Source organism: Linepithema humile, chromosome 8 (assembly GCF_040581485.1).
Source record: "Linepithema humile isolate Giens D197 chromosome 8, Lhum_UNIL_v1.0, whole genome shotgun sequence".
Taxonomy (NCBI): Eukaryota; Metazoa; Arthropoda; class Insecta; order Hymenoptera; family Formicidae; genus Linepithema; species Linepithema humile.
The window spans coordinates 4,572,402-4,576,182 of record NC_090135.1 but is presented as its reverse complement, the minus strand read 5'-3'; positions in this window follow the sequence as shown (position 1 = coordinate 4,576,182).

Here is a 3,781-nt window from a genome sequence, read left to right as displayed (position 1 = left end):
ATGCTCTCCATTTGCGTTTAGTAACGTTGTCCAATTTCGACGTTAACATATGGATCATGACTGTATCCCACGTGTTGGCTTCCAGCTGCTCGAGGGCTCTTATATGTCTTAACATGCTATCTAATGTTTGTCGCAATTGCCCACCCGATTCTTTGAGCATGACAGGGATATCGAGCAGCAGTTGCAAATGGCAAGTAGCTATCGCTGTTTTGTCTTTGAATTTTTGTTTCAACAACGCCCACGCAATTGCATAGTTAGCTGCCGAAGACTCAAGTGACTGGATGACTTCAGCAGCACGCCCCTTTAACGCGGATCGTAAATAATACATGCGTTGAATATCGGTTAATTCGATGTTTGTATCAATAAGTTCTTGAAAACCATCGCGGAATTGCAATCACTGCTCGGGATTGCCGTCAAACACCGGGAGGCTCATGACCGGCAGCCTAACCCTTTGTTTCTGCGCGTGACCATTAATTCTATTAACGTTGCCGCCGCCATTTTCATCTCGCGGTTGCTGGTTATTCGCTTGGTTGTCTACTTGCATTTGTTGCCGTTTATTATTAACCAGAGCTCGCGTTTTACCGATTAATGTACAATATTTATCGTTTAGATCTACTCGCTTTTCATCGTTCTCGTCTAAGTCTTCGATTTTAGTTTGTATTGTATCGAAACCTGGCCACGTATTTTGTATAAATTCGATTCTTGCTTCTAAAATCTCTATCGGTTCGTTTGATTCGCGGAAATCTTCGACGAATGCTTCAAATTGTGTAAGACGCCTTTTATATGTACCGCGTATGCACCTGAGTCCGGCAAGCTCATTGTGCGACATTATTCACTTATGTTTGCTCGACGCAATTTTAATAAAAACTTATAATTAATACGCGGCGTATTTTACTCGTCGCCGTTGTATCGCAGTGTTCACGACCTTCTGCTGCTCTGTGAACTGTTGTTTCGTCGTTGTGTCTCGTTTGTGCGAGAAAGATAGCCTGGTTAACCTCTCTTTCCTTGCGCTGTGTTGTCGCTTCACGTTGAAGAATTGTCCAGATGACTCGATTTTTTATCAGGACCTCCGTATGTGTTGATTCGTTGGACCACCAACTTGGATCGTTTCGACAAGTTGTAGCAACGTATCCTTGGTTTGTGCTTCTAGTTCGACGTCCGCCTCGTGGCAATGCGGAATCCGGCTCGAAGGACCAAAAATGTAACGTCTCAATGTTAAGGCGTTGATTATTTACGTCACGGTATCAATTACCAATGCTTTATTATATGTCTTGCAGCTTACAATATGACCTTTTAGAACTACAGAAAATAAACCTTTGCTGCTAATTGACTCGAGCGAGTGCCTTCCTCCATCTTGTCTTCTTCCTCGCGACACTCACTCACCCGACCACAGCGCTGCCTATATACTCTCATGACTGCGAACCTTACTACTATTCTTATAACTACTAACAAGAGCTTTGCTGCGTAGCTGCACGTTACAACGAGAGATGGTTTCTGCAGTATGCTCTTTGAGCAAAGCCTTGTTTCCGAGATACGAGTTGTGCTCGTATGAGTCGAGTGAGATCTCTGAGTAAGGGAGTCGTCAGTCCGTCAATCCTTTAGAAAAAGTATAGAAATACACGGTACACGTTTTTTCATCGTATCAAACAGAGACCAATCGTCGCGAGAGAAAGGGAAATACTAAAAGTGAGGCCCCCTACCGTCGTGAGTGCTAAATCGGCAAGATGCAGTGGCGCCTAGTGAAAGTCTTTGAATCATGCTTTTTGAAGCGGTAACTTTAAACAGAACGATATAAGTGATTGCGAGCTGTTAGCACAAGTCTTTGGATTGCGATAATTTCTAGCGTATCACATGCTTTATTGTTTCAATATATTTTAAGTGCACCTGTTTTATAAATATTATTCCAATTATAATTTAAATTATTTTTTATTATCCCATCTTTCCCATCCTATCCACTATACTGATTTATCCTACTGCGCGCGAGTCAAGTAACACCGCCGTAATATCGAAAGAATTATAATGCATTTATAGTTTTCATAATAGAATACTTAATTTAAATAAAATACAAAGACACACTCTTAAGTTCTAACGTAATCCTAAAATGTAACATAATATTGTTGCGTCCGCGTGTCGTAATTGACAGTCCGCGATCGCCCGAATGATAATTACACGCACAAAGAACTGAACACAATTTTAATAGTAAAACACTTTAATAATTAAACACTGAATAACACAACAACGAAACGACGTAACGAGAATACGAGTACAATATGTCGGAGCTATCAGGTACGCGTCCGCACAATCTGACAGTCCAAGAAAATCAATAATTTAATAAACATTAGTTAGTTTCTATGGTAACGTAAACATTAATTAATTTCTTTGGTAATATTGACACATGACATTTAATTTATTATAACTCTTTTAGAAATTATCAAATAGTTCAGTAGTTATACTAGGGGGGTTCTAACCCAGGAGCAATGAGGGAAGTGCGGGTGAAGAGAAGAAGAGTTTGAGAGGAAGGGGGTAATTATGGAGGAGAGGGGTTAATGACGTCATCGTTTTGGAGGAGAGGAGGTAATTTTGGAGTGGAGGGGGTCGTTTTGAAGGAAAGAAGGTAATGTTTTCTTAGAATTAGAGGGGGTAATGTTTGGCATCAGATTACAGGGGGGGTATTAGGTTACACAAAGGCGGTAATTATTTTTCTTAGAATTGGAGGGGGGTAATAGAATTGGTATCAGATTACTTATTGCTATTTTTAGAACAAAAGCCCTTAGCAACAGGCAGCCGTCATCGCTATTTTTAGAACAAAGGCCCTTAGCAACAGGCAGCATTTAGGCGCCGTTATCGCTATTTTTAGTGCCGTGTGCGGGTATAAAAAGCAAGTGAAAAAGAATAGGAACCATCAGTCATTTGAAATCATTGAAATAATTACTAGTTCGCTGTGATGTTTACTAGCAACGATGTTTTACACTATGTCAACCGTGAATAATCAAATCAACGAACAGCAGGGTGTAAAGAAGCTGAAATTACCCAACGAGTAAGTCGACTTGTTTCTTTAGCTACACCTTTAAACATAATTGTTATACTTTTAAATTCACAATTTCTTTTTTTACAGAAAACAAAAAAGTAATTCACCAAAGATGGAAAAAAAATCATCTAGGATCTTAGATAGAAGATACTATTTGACGAAGACTGGGTACAAGTATCTCGACATCGGAATCAATGTCTCAACGCCGAGCCGTGTTGAAATCGCTCTCGGTGACAACCATGGCAAGGAGCTACGTCTATCATACGGCGTATGGAAAGAACTCATGAATCAACGGGGCATCATCGCCAGCTTCTTTAAGAATGATGTGGACGAAGCACCATCTCAGACCGTTGGACACTGCACGTTAAGTTTTGGAAAAATTAACAACCTAAAAGTAATGCGCCTGGCAACATCAGCATTATGTTTAATCATGTCAAGCCGAACCGCGTGTAACATGTTTGCACCTGAATATTGTGTAGACTTTTTTTTTTGTTTCAGAGATGAGAAAATCTTCAAAAAACACCCTGGGGCCCGTACCCTAGAGTAGTGCTGGATTCAACCGGGACTCGCATCGAGGCAACCCCAGGAAAACCAAAGGGAAGGTCATCCCACATCCTGACCAGGATCCAACGACCCCCATGCGGGAAAGAGGGACCGTTGAATACCCAGAACAGAACAGGAATGCACAACCCCGGGTTCACCGGACCACGATGACCATCCCGATCGCCTACCAGCTAAAAACTCACCTCGCGC